This window comes from Erpetoichthys calabaricus, chromosome 11 (genome assembly GCF_900747795.2).
Source record: "Erpetoichthys calabaricus chromosome 11, fErpCal1.3, whole genome shotgun sequence".
Classification (NCBI taxonomy): domain Eukaryota; kingdom Metazoa; phylum Chordata; class Cladistia; order Polypteriformes; family Polypteridae; genus Erpetoichthys; species Erpetoichthys calabaricus.
This window is the reverse complement of record NC_041404.2, coordinates 30,334,500-30,352,376: the sequence shown is the minus strand read 5'-3', so window position 1 is coordinate 30,352,376 and position 17,877 is coordinate 30,334,500.

The window sequence follows — 17,877 nt, the reverse complement described above, 5'->3', positions numbered from 1 at the left end:
TGGTGATACAATGGGAAACAAATACAGTTTTTTACCTCCTCTATGCTCAATCAGCTGCTGCTGCTTCCATGTGATCTACATCTCACGAGGCGCTTCAAACATTTAAAAGCCTGTACAGTAGCTGTCCTACTCTTTGTCTTTTATTTCTGGCCCCAGGCGTTGTTAAATCTCTTGGCACACAGTCTCGTCTCACGGGGCATGAGTTCTTGATATTTTTTAGTTTATAATTTAAAAATGGAATAAGAATCTTAAAATCTAACAACATCACATTAAAGTTTGATAAATTCTGTAAAGAATGATACCAAACATATATACAGTACAAGTATGTAGGCTTTAAAATAAGCCCAATTTAAAGAGTGGCTTAAAATGTCACATAAAATCGTTACACAAAATCGTTGCACTTTAGGCTTAGGATTTTGTATATATAGAGTAGATTTATTGTCACATTTCACAATACATTTATTGTATTTATCTATTTATTTATTACATTTTCTTCTAAATATTCCTCCATGTTTACCAGGCTGTTGTATGTGACAGGTGACACCTCGGACCACCACTGAATGTGGTCTGGCTGATCTGATCACAAGCGTATTTCCTCCATGTTTTAATGTGTTCCATTGCTATCTTATTGTGACTGAATCAGAAAATCACATGTCTAAGTAGGACGCAAACTCATATTCTCATTTCTGCTAGGGTGCACAAAATACAGTAGATCATGTTTTATTAAATACAGTCCTTATTTATAGCCATTTAGAACAACAAAAGGAAATTTACAAAAAGGAGGCATAAAAGAGCTTTAGTAATAAGAACAGTCTGAGACCTAATGTCCTTAATGATTAATCTACTGTATCTCATTTTGTTTACTCTTTATCAGTACTAAGTAATTTACAAGAATTACTGGAAGTTTACAATGAACGAACCCTTAAGTATTCTGCGAGTTATATCAGGGTATTAGAAGTCGGCTGTTTATGTTTAGATAGATTTATTGTATCTCATGTCCAGATAAAACTTTGACTTAGTTACACAACTTTGAAAATCGTAGCCCATTTTGTGACGTTGCTGAGATTTCGGCTGAATCTCAAGAGGAGACGCTTTGCTTATGACACCGGGGGATTTTTTCTGAGGAGAAAAATCTGAGAAGCAGGAGACAAAAGAAAATGCCTCCATTTTATTTCTTTCTGATTTCAGCATTGTCTATGAGAAACCTAAAAGACATTAAGGAGATCTCTTTTTGGATTTTTCATTCCTATGGGTCACCTTTTCCTAAGGGAATTCCTTTTTGGTGTTTGAAAAATGAAAGGCCAACAGGAATAAAAATATATGAATTTTCTAATTTTTCCGTGTTTTTGTGGTCTAGGTCTTAGTTTGCTTCTCCTCCTCACAACGCCCATCACATCTACTGAGATGTATAAAATTATTACTTTGATGTTTAGAGGTATTAAATGCTGCATTTTTTGTGAATGTAACATTACAACCCCATTTATTAAGTTTTTACTTAGTCTCTTGGATATTAACGGAATCAGAAACAAATCATTTTATAAGGAATGAGACTGTACTCAATATACTGTATTATTCTTAGACCTATATAATGCAACTCAGAGTCATGGGAGGCCAGAGCCTATCCCGGGAGCACTGTACAGGGCAATTTTATATCCTGACCTCTATTTCTAGAACTTTCTTTTTCTATTACAGGACACCCAGGGTGTCAGAGTTTGTTCCAACCACATTGGACATCATGCCAGCTACTGTCTTCGACATGAAACAAATTTACAGTCTGAAAGAGAATAACAAATATGTTTTCAGGCTGTGGGAGGAAACCAGGGGACATGGAGAAAACACACACAGATGTGGTGTTGAAGGGGGGGACTTGACCTGGCCTGTAGAACTTCACATGGAGACAGTTGTCATTTTATGCAGGGATTTTATTATGTAGCCTGCTGCCCCACAGCTCCAATGAATGTCATTGTGGATGTCACACACTCTCCCTGATTCTGCCGTTTTCATGTCACATCCTAAAGATACTTCATATGGTGTTTAGAAAAAGTACTCGGCCTCCTGCAAAACTTCACATTTTATTGTAATACTAGCTGTGCCCCGCATACTAGTGAAACAGGGCAAACTTTAAAAATCAATAAACAAACAGGCATCGCTAACTAAGCGGAGGAAAGGTAGGCTCCAAAATGCAGAGGTAGGCCGATTTAAATGGAGGCTGGTGCGTGAGTGAGGAGGGCCCCACCTGGCTTCCTCCTCCCTTCCGCCCGCAGCCTCTGTCTCAGATTAGCTGGAATACATCGTCCCTGCAAGCAAACTATGATGCTTAGCACAATGAGAGAAGTTGCAAAATCAACCAGAACGTTCAAACAAATTCTAGAAAATAGGCCAATCTAAATCCGTTAAGTAGTTCTCTCTTGATAATAGGACAGACAGACAGACAGACAGACAGACAGACAGACAGACAGACAGACAGACAGACAGACAGACAGACAGATGTTGGATTTTATATTGAGAGATAACATGTACTTCTGCAAAATGGTCTAAACTAATTACAAGTACAAAGCACAAAATAACTGATCTCATTCCAGTTCTGGAAAATGCTCTGATGAATAAATTTGAAACACCCTGACATGTGACCCAGGAAACTATAAAGTACAGAAAAATTACAAAAGAGTAAAATTAAGCCTATAGACAAAGGCAAAGCACACAACAAACCAAGTATATGTTTAATGTATAGTGTCAATAAGGAAATTCTGTTCATGTGCCAATGTATCTTTCATAACTGGCTAGGGTGAAGTTTGCTGTTGTAGTTTATATTCCATAAAACGCAAACTAATTAATTGCATAAGTATTAATATGACACACCTAAATCATCACTGGTGCAGCCAGCTTGTTTTAGAAGTTTAGTCTAAATGCCTCTTATCTAGAACATCCAGCTTGTGGTGAGTCAATATGGTGACCTAACATACACAATGAAGACAAAGAGAACACTCAGTGCTTGAGACAAGAAAATATCCAAGTCATGGATTATCCCTAGGAGTCCAGCTAAATCAGTTTTTTAGAAATGTAAAAAGCATGGCACAGCTGTAAATCTGTCCAGAGCAGGCCATCCATAAAAACTGAGTGATCATTCAAGTAGAAGACTGGTGAGGGAGACCACCAAGAGACCCATGAGAACTCTGAATGAGTTACAAGCTGCATTGGTTGAGATTGGGTGCTTGGGTGCTTCATCAGTCACAACTAGTAGAGTGGCAAATAGAAAAAGCACACAGTACATCTCAGGTAGAGTTTTCCAGAAGTCACATGGAATGTAATGTTGGCCATCAACCCGTAGCAGTGCTTGAAACTTCATCTCCCAGCAGTCCCGGCAGTGGCTCTGATTGGTCATCTGCTGAGGGTGCTGGGGCTGTTGGGTACAAGGAGGCCGGTGCAACATTTAAAAGGGAGCTAGTGTTACCAAAAAGGGAGGAAGTCTTTTGTGTTTCGTGTCTGGAGTTGCCTGTCTGCCTTCCGTTTTGATACCTGTGGATTCTTGTTTTGTCCTGGATCATCTCCTGTTTTGACTATATGGACTGTCTGGTGTCTTCCTGCTGCATGAGGACTGTCTGAGGATTTGTTGTCATCTCGCAAAGAAAGGAGCACTCCTGATCCCATTCATGTGCCATCATCTCATCAGGAAATACCGGCTGGACTGACCTTTACATTCCTATACAGCATGCTGATCACTGGACTATCTACCATCATTTCATTTCATCAGTTGCCGTTTTTATGGACTTCATAGTGTGTGATTTCTGTTAGTGGTTTGTTACTGTCGAATTCATGTTTATTGTATATTACTGTAAGAGGGAACTGGGGTGGGATTCATGTATTATTGTTTAATATATTCTTTAATTGTTGTTTTATTACCGGTCATTGCTTTATCTCTGTTTGTGAGTGTGTGTGGGTTGGTCCAAGGCTGGGTGCGTCCCTGGAATCTCCACCAAAAAAATAAATAAATCACCGTCTTTTCGACAGTATGAATCTTAGCGGCACCGGACCGCTACAAGCCTAAATTTCTTATTTGAACACTGCACATTATCAAACATACACCATCCCCAGCCTGAAGAATGATGATGGCAGCATCAGGCTGTAAAGGTAGTTCTCTTCAATAGGCCCTGGAAGGCTTGTGAGGGTAAATGGGGAAATGAATTAAGAAAAATAAGGGAAACCCTGGCAGAAAACCTCCTGCAGTCATCAAAAAACCTGCGCCGTGAGAGAAGACATAAAAGTTACACAGGCACTGCTTAAAAACAACAATGTTAAGGTCCTGGAGTGGTCGAGTCAGAGTCCACATCTCAGTTCTGTAAAGAATGTTTGGCTGGACTTGACAAAGGTTGCTCACTCATGATCTCCATGGAACCTGACAGAGATTGAGCAGTTTTGGAAGAAAGAAAATGGGGAAAATGGCAGTTTCTAGATGTGCCAAGCTGTTAGGGAGAGAGAGACCTGTGCACACAGACTATGGGGCTGTCATGGTTGCCAAAGGGGCCTGTAGTAGATACTGACTTGAAGGGGGTGAATACTTGTGTGTTCAGTTATTTTGGATTTTACATTTGTAACTCGTTTAGACCACTTTGTAGAGGTCTGCTTTCATCTGTGATAATAAAATGTAAAAACATCCAAGGTGGTGAATACTTTTGTATATGTATGTATTGTTTGAGTTCGGCTCAGACAAATTCTACATTTAAAACAATAAGAGTGCAAATGTCGGTGGGTCCTTTGATTGCCCTGTCCAGGGGTAATAAGTCCCAAAATGGAATAACTGAAGAAGACATGACAACTATGTAGGCAAGAGGGTGATGAGATTGGTTGTTGAGGGAAGGAGAAGAAGGGGCAGACCGGGGTGTCCAACTCCAACACTTGAAGGCCACAGTGGCTGCAGGATTTCCTTTCCTGCTACTTTCTTATCATTATCCGGTTTCTGTTGTTAACTGACTTAATTTCCCTTCATTTTAATTACTTTTGGTATTTAACATTCCTCTGAATTGCTTGTTTTTCCCTTAAATGACAGCCAAATAAAAAAAAATGATATGTGAAGTGGGTACCAGATGACCTGCTAAGATGGGGGCCTCCAACTCCAACCGATTCCACTCCAACCATTTTTATAATTAGAAGGTGATTCTTGTTGTTCATTTAACTTGTCCTATAATTCCATGGCTTGTTGGTGCTCTCAACAAAATGTTTTGTGGAGCTGAGCAGATCAACATTACCGAGACCTTCGCCTTTTTTCATTTTTACAAATCGTGTAATGGTCAGGGATTAGCCAGTCATGTCTTGACTCGTTTTCTATCTCATTATTGCTTGGCTTGTAATTAAGGAATAGAAGAAACAATTAAGGGGTCTAAATCTTAAATGGCTGGTCAATTAAAATCAAGCAAAAAGTAATTCATTAGCAGAAGAAACAGGCCATTAATTAAGAAAAGGGTTAGAATGAAAACCAGTAGCCACTGTGGCCTTCCAGGATCAGAGCTGGACATCCCTGGGGTAGACCAAAGCAGAGCTGTATGGTTTGTATAAGTAAAGACCTAAGGGAGAAAGGCTTAAATGGGAACAAGTATGAAGATTGGAGAAGTCTAGTCAAAAATAACAATCCCCACACAGAAGTGGGAATAGCTAAAGAAGAAGAAAATAAAAAATGGCTGGCTCTGTTACATGCTAACAACGATCAGTTGCACAGTTGTGTAAGGGGACAACATTTACTCTGCCATGTTAATATGATGAGTAGTTCTATTGTGAATTAGCACATGCAAGTAAGAATTTTAAAACTTTACTCCTGAGCCAACATGCTGGAAGATGCTACTGCAGATAGTTATCAGATTTCTTCTTTCCCATTATTAGCTCTTTCACTATCAGATGAGCTGAGCCAATCAATAACATCTTGGAGAAATGTAGTTACTTTGGAATGCTGCTTTTACAACCTTGCGTTAAACAATTAGGTGATAATGACTGGAAGAGGGTGTGCTGTGTTTGTTTTGGCACATGTCACCCTAAAGCACTGTAATTTGCTCTCTTGTAGTGGCAGTTTCATGGCTTGTATTTTTTTCCATTGCTGAGATAAGCTAATCATGTCCTAAATAAGATGTCAACTATGACTAGGGACTTGAAAAAGCAATAATTAGAGGGCACAATTAATAATTAGCTGGTTATTTTTTTTATTGCCTAATGACAGCAGGCACTTCCGTTAATCACTTCAAAATCTACATTTCCATTGTGCTTTGAACATCAGTCAAACACTACAGTTGAAAGAATCGCCCACAAGTGAGAATTAACATATGAATGCCCCAGGCGGGAAAGACAGCATGTAAAGGGGTCCACATACAGTGCCTTCAGAAAGTAAGCCAGCCCCCCCACCACCACCTTTGCTTTTTTTCCATACAATGAATCTGAAATTCATTATAAGCGATTTTTTAAAACAAAGATCATTGGGCAAGGTTACAATGAAATGAAAATTTGCTATTTTTTTTATTTGTGCATAACATAAAATAAAATTAACTCTCCAAGTGGAATGTATGTGTATTCTCTTGCCATGCAACATCATTCTAAAATATAATCAGAGCACATTCAAATAAACTGCTAGCATTGAAATCCCTGCCGAGAGTTTGTTCTGTCAGGTTGTGCGTCACTTGGCTGATGGGCCTTTTTTGTATTTTTATACAGTAACTTGCCTTCAGATGCATAACTCCTTTGGACACTGTTTAAAATCTGTGGAGAGGCCTGAGCAAGTCTACTTGTTGTCCCTCTGTAAAAACCGCATGTAAACAGTTCCAGTTGTATGAGCTGATAAGTTGCCTTGAATAAACTGGTTAGTCTTATATACAGAAATAATATAATATAACAACAATAGAATTTATGTAATGAGCACCAATGCGTCTGATCCCACAAGGAGCCTTGGATAAAGGGGTTAGCCTGATAGACAGCAATGTTAATAAGATAGCAGTAATAACAAAATGTGTGTAGCAATTGAAATGTATCTGATCTTGTACATTACTCTGAACAAACAAGCTGGCCTAATATAAAACATTAATACAATAATAATTGCAAAATGTATACAAACAATTGTAATATATCTGAAAATGTCTATTACCTTGAATAGGCAACTTCTCCTTAACGATTAATAAAGTATCAAAGTATATCAAATAAAGAGATTGTCCTAATATACAATATTGTTAATGTAATACAAATGAAATGTATATTAGGAATTAAATTGAAATTAATCGTGATAAAGGTATTGGCTCAATTTATATATATGAAATGTTATGTTTCAGCAAGCATTTCTCCTCTGGCTAGGGATACAAAGTTGTGTTTCTTGTCTGTTTTGTCAATTTTTGTGCCTTTTATTTATAATAATGTTTCTTTTGTTTATTATAGGTATTATTCTTTGTTTTGGTTTTTTTGTAGCTAGAAAATGCCAAAAGTGTTTTGGGGGTGATTCCCCGAGAGGTGGGGCCACCTGCCAATCATTGCCAAGAACTAGATAGATAGATAGATAGATAGATAGATAGATAGATAGATAGATAGATAAACTGCCCTCCACCCTCTAAATAGGAGGGCCTTCCACAGTTCCTGGCAGTTCATTTCGGAGTGGAGTGGAGTGTTTACTTGTGTTTAACTCATCACGTTTTTTTGGATTTTTTAACCTGGGCTCTGTTTTTTGTCTTTGTCTTGGGATTCTTTATTAGGACTTTTTTTGTGGTGTGGTTTGCCTTGCCTTCTCGTTCAACTTCTTTTGTACTCTTAGGAGCTTTTTGTACTACAGATTTTTTCATTTAAGTAAACCTTTGATTTTATAAAGATTCTTCTGGGGCCCTTAGTATTTAGCATTTCTTAGGTTTGGACAGTAATCCCCTCCCCAGAGGGCAATTTTTGAAAGTGTTTTTCGGCCTTCTGTGCTTTTGGGACTCCCGAGTCACGGCACAAAATGTTAAGGTCTGTCTGTCCATCAGATGATTAGATAGATAGATAGATAGATAGATAGATAGATAGATAGATAGATAGATAGATAGATAGATAGATAGATAGATAGATAGATAGATAGATAGATAGATAGATACTTTATTAATCCCAATGGGAAATTCACAAATTGATTACTCACAGACTATTGAGGCCAAAATCTTGATCTTAGTCTCAATCAAAAGCTTATGACCTAATAGTTCTTGAAATTCAAAAGAAAATTTTACATAGCGCCGATCTCAGCAAAGTGGCCTGTGGTTGTGTGTTTATTTTGGCAAAATAATCACAAGGGACACAAGAAAGAGAAGAGCATGAATGTGCCTCCACATTCATGTCACCACAGATGTACACATATTGTTGTTTTATTAGTAAATAGGTTATTACATAATGTCATTTTATTCAAACAAAATGTTAGGTTTTGAAGAAAAACAGTAATAGTGATGAACTTATTCTTATTTTCACCTTATCTTAGTTTTGGACAAAAGTCAGATTAGCAATAGATTGTTTAAATTTCAGAAGTGCTACAAGGTTTTACAATCATACTGACACAAAAGCAAACAAACAAAAAAAAAACTTAATAGTTCATGTTGTTTCTGAGAAAGTTTGGCTGAATATATTAGCTTCATGTGAGCCTGCTAACTAACTTGTAGTGTGATGATGGGGCTCAGTATTGACTTCATGGCAAGCTACTATTCTGAAACGGTAACATAAAATGTCAATGTCAATTTATTTATATAGCACATTTAAAACAAAATAGGAATGCTGTGGCCAAAGTGCTTCTTAGTAAAAGAAGAAAAAACATACAATTAATATGTCCATGGCAGATGACATGATTCTTCTTCTTCCTCTTCTTCTTTTCCCACTTCTACGTGGGCTCTGTGTTCTTGATCGGCCTTCTCTATACAGTGTGGCAAGTGGCTGGGGGTGGTACCCAGCCAGGACGCCAGGAAGGACCGTAAGAGGGACTACGCCTCCTCCGGACCACGAGAGGGCAGCTGCCCTGGATGGTATGGGGACCACGGGAACAGAGCTTGGAAGCTCAACCCTGTAGGGGCCTTTGGTCACCACCAGGGGGTGCCCAGATTCCAAGGGAGCCCTGGCCCTTAGCACTTCCGCCACACAGGGGAGTGCCGGCAGTCACTAATGGGGAGGTACCTGGAGCACATCCGGGTGGATATAAAAGGGGCCGCCTCCCTCCATTCGATGGCTGGAGTTGGGAGTGGAGAAAGACGGAGTCTTGGAGGAGAGGAGTGGAGTGGAGGTGGACCTGAGGAAGGCAGTGTGAAGGAAGGCCTGGACTTTGGGGAAGTACTGGGGTTGTGTGTGCACTAATTGTAAATGAGAATGTATGATAAATGTGTGTTGGGTGAACGAACGGTGTCCACCTGTCTATGTCCAGGCCATGCTCCACAACAGCTTAGCCCTGCAGCTCTTCATCATGTGAAACTCTTTTACCTTCAGACCTTCTTTTACTTTATCTATTCATCTAAGTTTTGGCGTCCCTCACTTTCTCTTCCCCTGCACTTCCATTCCCATCAGTCTTTTCTCCACATATTCATCGTCTCTCCTCATCACATGTCCATACCACCTCAACCTACTTTCATGTACTTTCTTAGATTTCACTCCCACTTTTGCTTTACCTCTGATCATCTCATTTCTTATTCTGTCCTTTTTTTGTAACTCCACACGTCCGTCTCTATATTCTAATTTCTGCCACATCTAATTTCTTCTCCTGCTCTCCTTTTGCTGCCCATGTTTCATTTCCATGTATCATTGCTTGTCATACGACTGTCTTAGAAACCTTACCTTTAATGTTCACCTTAGTTCTTCAATCCCACAATACTCCTGATACCTTCTTGCAATTGTTTCATCCACACAGCACTCCATGCATTATCTCTGCATCTAATTCTCCACCTTGGGCTACCACTGATCCTAGATGTTTAAACTTATATAGTAGCTCTCCCTGCAGGCTAACTTCTGAATCCTGATCATCATTAAACCTCAAATATTTTGTCTTCCTCCTTATTTATTTTCAATCCTTCATCTTTCAAAATACTTCTCCCATCTTAATCTTCATTTCCTCCTTTCTGGTGGTACACAATACAATGCCATCAGCAAAAACCATGAACCAGGGAGACTGGTCTTTTATTACACAAGACAACAATAACAATAACAACATTCATTTCTATAGCACATTTTCATACAAATAATGTAGCTCAAAGTGCTTTACATGATGAAAAAAGAGAAAAAAGACAAAATAAGAATTAAAATAAGGGAGCAATAATTAACAAAGAATAAAAGTAAGGTCCGATGGCCGGGCAGGACAGAAAAAACAAAAAAACTCCAGACGGCTGGAGAAAAAAATAAAATCTGCAGGGGTTCCAGGCCATGAGACCGCCCAGCCCCCTCTAGGCATTCTACCTAACATAAATGATCAGTCCTCATCCATAACCAGGTCAAAAAGGTAAGGACTTAGAGAAGATCCCTGGTACAGACCTACTCTAACTGTCTGTTAACCTAAAACTGCTTTTAACCCGAGTCTTCACTCTCTCGTACAAATCTTGTGCAGTCTTCACATCTTTCTGGTACTCCCTTCTCTCTCATGCACTTTCAGACCTCTTCATGTGCCATTGTTCCAAAAGCCTTCTCCAAACCAATAAACGGCATATGCAAATCTTCGTTTTTGGGTCAATGTCTCTCTATGAGCCCAACTTGGTGCTAGTCCCAAGAGAGGGTTAGTGTTAGGAAGGGCAGTAAAACTTTACTCAAAATCTTAAAGATACAGGCCATGCTAGAATACCTTGATTTTTAGCAGACCCCTCCTCTTCTTCATTTTTTTTTTTGTCTTTTAAAACTGGGCACCTTTGTGATCAGTTGTTCACCTCTATGGTATACTGAGTGTAACTTAATGATCCTCTCGCTCTGATCAAGAATACGTGGGAAGAAGACGCACACACGCATGGTCTTTTCAGAGAAAGAGAATAACAACCTGGAAAGATTTTTTCTAATTTTGTCATCATAGCCATACAACGAGAATATTGCATTTGCGTTTTGTAGTTATTGTTCAACAGCATGTGCTCAACATCAGCCGAAGATACGCACATTGTATTGTAATCTATTATTACTTTCCACCAGACAAGGGGTGGGAGATGAAGGTGCTTGTGTACCCCTAAGAACGCGCCACCCTAAGCAATTGTCTGTATCGCCTATAATAGAAACCACCACTGATTAGAAGAAACAGATTGAGTAAGTGAATGGATGGATTTTTTTCTTCAAAATGAAGCTATGTGTGTTGTAAAGGTTAGTTTTCCTATCTAAAGAAAGTTTCAGTATTCTACATAAGGTATTATGTAAAGAAGTAATGTGTTTCTCATGAAAAATTAAGCTGGCATCTGTTGTTTTGTAGGCATTATTCACACTGAACTGACACGAGAGATATAAAGCAATCAGCACATTGAAATCCATCATTCCTCCTGTCAACTGTTTCTGACTGGAATGCAGTGGCATTTTGTCAAGTGACAAAACCAACAGTCAGAGCTTGTTGTTGAGCAGCTTCAGTTGAAATGTTATAACCACATCTTTGTTGATCTGAGTCACTGTTAATTATTGAGTGTTTACTGAGGATTGATTTTGTCTAAATATAATATTTCAAATAAGTGTCAAGTAAAAAAATGCTGCTGCACCGCATGACACTGTGTAAACCCAGACAAATTATAAGCACAATGGTCAGGGATGCCCATGTAGCCAATTAATGTTACACCACACAAGCCAAAATGCCCCCAGTGACCAGTGTGGCCTAGACACAGTGGGATTGACATTGTTATAATAAACTAGCTGAAATACCGAGGAAAATAAAGTGTTTTTTTTTATTTAATTGTTTGAGAAAAATATAATTAAAAGAAAACACACAACTTTAAAAATAAAAATAAATTAACGAACAATGAAGACTCACTAATGTGCTTGTCTTGCGGTCTTGTATGTATGTTATCATGCACTTGACTCTCAGAACCAGCTAACTCTATTTAATTTCAAAAGCAACAGGCGTGCGGTGGTGCTCGGACATAAAGAATGCTGACGTCACCTCCAGTTTGCCCTCTGGTGGTCGTTCCAAGTGTCAACTGGATGATAACATGCATACAAGACCACAAGATCACCCCCCACCCTACCCAGAAGTGGGTGGGATAGGGTTGATTTCACCCTTCAGTATTTTAAGTCGACCAATGAGAAACATATACCAAGTGTCATGAAAATCGCTCCAGCCGTTCAGAAGTGATGCTGGAACATACATACATGCACACATTCATTGACTTTTATATATATATATACAGTGATCCATCGCTATATCGCGCTTCATCTTTCGCGGCTCCATCGCAGATTTTAAATGTAAGCATATGTGAATGTATATCGCGGATTTTTCACTGCTTTGCGGATGTCTGCGGTCTACAGTATGTGTGCTTCCTCAGTTGATTTGCCCATTTGAATTAAAACAAGGGATGCATTTGAATTCAAACAAGGGACGCTATTGGCGGATGGCTGAGAAGCTACCCAATCAGAGCACGAGGTTAAGTTCCTGTGTGCTGCTGATTGGCTCAGCGACGGAGTGCTGCATTAACCAGGAAGTCTAATCTCACTCATTCAGCATTAACGTGCCCAAGCGCCAACAGAAGATGCAAATGATTGCAGAAAAGGTAAAAGTTTTGGATATGTTGAAGGAAGGAAACAGCTACACCGCTGCAGGACACCATTACAGCATAAATGAGTCCACGATTCTTTTTATTTAAAAAGGAGGAAAAGCATATAAGATCTACGGCCGCAGTGTCCTTTAACCAGGGTGCAAAACGAGTTGCAAGTGGACATGATAAGGCAGTAGTCTGGATGGAATCTGCTTTAGGGATTTGGATTGAAGAGTGATGGAAGAAGAACAACGGCAGTGCTAAACAGTCGCCTGAAGAGGCTCCTTTAGAAGAGCTGTAACGCTATCCTTTGTTGTGCAGTAAAATTAAACTCATCGTTATCGGACAAGTCGTCGTGTCATTGTTGGTGAGTAACCATAATTAATTATTTACGTACAGTACTTATTACATGTACATAGTTTAGTGTCACTGTACACACATTTTACTGTATACAATTTTTCTTGCATTGTACGTATTTATTGCTGGTGGCCTGTCTGTCGTAATGGCTGTAACATATGTGATATCGGAGACGCTCGATATCTTTAAAATAATATTTAGGTTTTACTGTATGTAAACAATTTCAACGAATCTTACCTAATATCTAAGAGAATACAAAGGGTTTATGCTGTATAATTGTGTGTGAAATGTTTATAATAGTGTGGGAGAGTTTATAAGGGCTTAAAATATATAAAAATAACCATATAAACATATGGTTTCTACTTCGCGGATTTTCTTATTTCGCGGGTGGCTCTGGAACGCAACCCCCGCGATGGAGGAGGGATTACTGTATATATATATATATATATATATATATATATATATATATATATATATATATATATATATATATATATATAGATAACTAGGGGGCTTCTCCCCCTGCTTGCTTTGCTTGCCAACCCCTTCCCCCCCACCGCCAGCGCTATGCGCCATTGTGAAGAGGGGGGCTGAACGCACCCCAAGGAAACGCGGCCGCTCCTCCGAATCCCCTCTTAAACAGCGATACAATGGGAAACAAATAACAGTTGTTTTTTTTACCTCCTCTTTGCTCGATCAGCTGCTGGCTTGCTGCTGCATCTCGTGTGGTGCTTTGAACGTTTAAAATCCTGTACAGCAGCTGTCCTTTTGTTTCACTGCCTTGTCTCTCTTCTCCCCCAGACATCCTCAAACACTATTCGATCTCTTTTCGCTATTCCGTTATTTCGCTAATATTTATCTTGTTATATGCGCTGATGCGATCCTTACTCTCTTTTTTTTAAGACTTTCGAATTTTCCTATTTCCATTATCTCTAACCTGCTCTGCATGTGTATCACAGGACTGGCTTCCAAAGGTTGTAAGCATCAAGTGACCTGACCGTCTCACGTGATGTGAGAGTGTCTCTCTGCCTCTCTTCAAAAAAACACGTCTCGTCGCAAGTTTTTTTTTTTTTTATAATAGAGAGATGTATATGGGCTCTTCAAAATAAGTTCTCCAGAAAGGATGTTGATTGGGTTAAGAGAAAGCTGCTGGGTGTCTCAGATGGGACAAGCCTATCTGCCTTTACGTGTGTAGCACCAAGTTCTGCCACTGATATTAGGGAAGAGAATGAAGTTATGGGAGAATAGGGGTGGACTAAAAAGTGAGGCCATGTGGGTAAGGCTTTGGATTTTAACCCACAAGGTTTGCAGTTCAGCCCCCACCATGGAGTCTTTGTGTGATGAGTAGCAAGTCCATTCAACTGCTTGTTATTCTGCTTAATGTGAAAAGCATAACAGTCAACTTAATAGTAGATCAGAGGATGTAACAAAGTAAAAGAAAAAGAGCACAAAAGTTAAATCTGGGAAATCACAACCAAAAGGATTACATAGATAGATAGATAGATAGATAGATAGATAGATAGATAGATAGATAGATAGATAGATAGATAGATAGATAGATAGATAGATAGATAGATAGATAGATAGATAGATAGATAGATAGATAGATAGATAGATAGATACTTTATTAATCCCAGGGGGAAATTCACATACTCCAGCAGCAAAAAATATTAAATTAAAGAGTAATAAAAAATGCAGGTAAAAAAAAGACAATAACTTGAATAATGTTCAACGTTTACCCCCTCTGGTGGAATTGAAGAGTCGCATAGTTTGGGGGAGGAATGATCTTCTCAGTCTGTCAGTGGAGCAGGACAGTGACAGCAGTCTGTCGCTGAAACTGCTCCTCTGTCTGGAGATGACACTGTTTAATGGATGTAGTGGATTCTCCATAATTGATAGGAGCCTGCTGAGTGCCCGTTGCTCTGCTACGGATGTCAAACCGTCCAGCTCTATGCCAACAATAGAGCCTGCCTTCCTCACCAGTTTGTCCAGGCGTGAGGCATCCTTCTTCTTAATGCTGCCTCCCCAGCACACCACTGCGTAGAAGAGGGCACTCGCCACAACCATCTGATAGAACATCTGCAGCATCTTACTGCAGATGTTGAAGGATGCCAGTCTTCTAAGGAAGTACAGGCGGCTCTGTCCTTTCATGCACAGAGAATCAGTATTGGCAGTCCAGTCCAATTTATCATCCAGCTGCACTCCCAGGTATTTATACATCTCTCCTGAGTGAGCAGAACACTCAGAGTTTCATTAATGTTTGTGGTGTCGAGAGCTTTTTTCACAAGTACTTTCCTTGGATTTAAATTTTTTGGGGATTAACATTTTGTCTTCGTTCGCAGTTTTCTAGATTATGCTTTGGACTTGCTTACCTTTCTTTCTTCTTAGTACCTTTCTATTTTGATTGTTTAATAAACACCATGTTTTTAAATAACGTTGATTTGCCTTTGTCCTTTAAAGCCAGCATTTTATGTTTTCTCCTTTACCTTGAAGAGTATTTAATGTATTTTTGAAGTTTAAAACCCTGTGCCCTATTTTGGGCCTATGCAGGCCTTTATGTTTGCACATTGAGTTTGGGGCCAGGCTGTCTGGAGTTAGGCCCATTTGTGAGAAAGACCAGTGAAGTTTTTGCTGGATATTTGTGATATTTCGAGGACTGTACGCCTTTTTTTTAATGCAGAATCACATCAGCCTTAAGTCACAGTGCTTAAAATTGCTGAACAGTGTTGTTACCTAGTGGCCCAAAACCAGCAACATGGTTTACAATAGCATTGTCCAAGAAGTCCTAAAATAGAGTGCCTGAAACAATCAAATAGTATCCAACCTAAAGTCCTTGTGTTGTCATTTGGAGACATTTGGAACATGGCAAAAAGTATGTTTGACATCTTAAATGCTCCACAAAGCAATCAATGGCCTTCTTTGGCCATCCAGGAAGAGGCTAACCCCAAACCAACCAGTTCCCCAACTTCTACATGCAGGCTTCTACCAAGACAAGTCAATACACGAGGAGCTGGCTCAGAAAATGTAAAAATGCAATAAAGTCACACATTTCACAAAAATGCCTTACAAGGGAGAGAAAAAAAGGCATCTATTGAAAGAAGCAAAAAAAATAGACAAATATAACAAAAAAGAGTCAAAAGAAATTGCTTACAGGGCACTCCAAAGCTACAAGTCCGTCTACACAATCTGAGAGCAAAATATTAAGACAGAAGCAAAATAATCACAACAAAAACTGTACATCTTACAATAATACTCCTTAGAGCACTCAATGAATCACCACTGGATATGACTTCTAAAGCCAGAGGGAGGACCCAGCAATAGTGATATCAGGGTGGCCCTGCCTCCTGTAGCTTCATCCACAAAGAACAAGGAATGAAGACCACTTTAAAGAGACAGTGGATAATAAACTGCAATAAACAAAACTGACAGATTTAACATAGAAACATGATCAATGATAATTCAAAATTTACAAAAAATACAAAAACAAATAATAAATGCAGTAAATCCTTGCTATCAGTGGATTCCATTCCCATGGATTTGCTTATCTGCTATTACAAAATTGTAATTAATTTTGCAACACCCACAGTCTACTCCCACTTATCTGCAGTCATGCACCACAAAAAAAATTCAGAGAGGCCTATCATGCAGCAGTGACATGTGAGATTGAGCAATAGCAGCGCACTTTACTGAATGAGTCGACGTGTGTCTATCCAGCATCAGGAGGTGTTGGTAAGCCATTGAACCCATTTATGGTGGGCATTGGGGCTTTCGGTTGTTCCCCACAAACTTGGAATTCCCAGTAAATGTGGGTTAAAAGCTCAAACTGACTGAGTCCGTGCTCTCTGTATGCCTACACACTGCACATCACTTCTACCAATTGGATGGTTTAGTGAGGTCCTCAGATCAGCCTGCTGTTACTGTCAATTGGGACCTCTGGAGGAGTCCCAAGAAGACAATTGAATTTAACTACCTAGAAGAAGAAAAAGTTGTAAAAGGTTTCTGTAGCGTAAAAATTAAATCTGGGAAATCAATAAACTAATAGATGAACCTGTGGAAGCATCATTCCTAAGACTTGAGGGAAGCATAGCTGCCAGACCCTATTTCACCCTGTTGGTCCTATCCCCGAGCTGATGTCAAACTGGAACCTGACTCGATTTTGCCCATAGGATAAATGTTTAATTATCTGTGGTTTCCCTACCGCAGGAGCATAACCCCCATGGATAATGGGATTTGACTATACAAGTCAGAACCCTGGCTCTAAAACAACAATTTAAGTTTGTGAAACAGTTACCAGAAGCAGGCCTCAAGAGCACATTAAAAAACAGGCATCATGTGTTACTGCCTAGTGTTACCTGCAAGATGCCTAACAGTGGTAGGCCTGCAAAAGCCTTAACCTCCTTGATGTAAACAACGAGCATCTCCATGAGTTGGAATTCTATGTAAAAAAGGTTAACCCCGAGTGTCTCATGGGTTACTCTGTTATGATCCAATGAACACGGGTAAACCTGAGCAACATTCTGGATGGGATTCTACTGCAATCTAGTGGCTAAAATAACATCATGCTGCAAAAATTCATGAATATTTCTATATGTTTTGCCACTCTGTGGTAACTCATCAGTATTCATAAGTGGACAGAGCTTTCAACCAAAAAAACAATGACATGTAAAAGGAAACCTGTAAAGCCAGTATTTGAACAAACTGAAACTGAGCCAATAGTCGGATCAAGGAATAGTGATGACAGTGCGAATTGATGATAAGACATTGACACAGACAGTGAAACTGATGACTGCATGACACTTGGACAGAGGCAGTGGTGCTGTAAGAATTATGTTTCTAGACTTCTCTAGCGCCATCAACACCATCC